The following is a 285-nucleotide window of genomic DNA, read 5'->3' as shown; positions in this document are numbered from 1 at the left end:
AAAAAAAAAAAAAAAAAAAAAAAAAAAAAAAAAAAAAAAAATCTAAACACCAATGAGGCCGGCAGGCTGCTAATAGAGACTGACAATTTGAAGAGCTGAAAGCGCCTTGTCTCTTGATTGAATTTACCTATAAACCCCCCCTCCCCGCCCCCCTCTTTGCAACCAGCTTCTTGTCTTTTCTAGCGGAGTTGCTGGAGAGCTGGATGAGAAGTGACAACCATATGTGTAAATTAACTCATTACCAGTAAAATTTGCAACACCCGGTGTAAATTTCCCCGGGTTCAA

The sequence above is a fragment of the Aethalodelphis obliquidens genome, unplaced genomic scaffold, assembly GCF_003676395.1.
Source record: "Aethalodelphis obliquidens isolate GAN/ISIS:26980383/991018 unplaced genomic scaffold, ASM367639v1 scaffold118, whole genome shotgun sequence".
NCBI classification, from domain to species: Eukaryota; Metazoa; Chordata; class Mammalia; order Artiodactyla; family Delphinidae; genus Aethalodelphis; species Aethalodelphis obliquidens.
Note: the sequence above shows the minus strand (reverse complement) of the source record.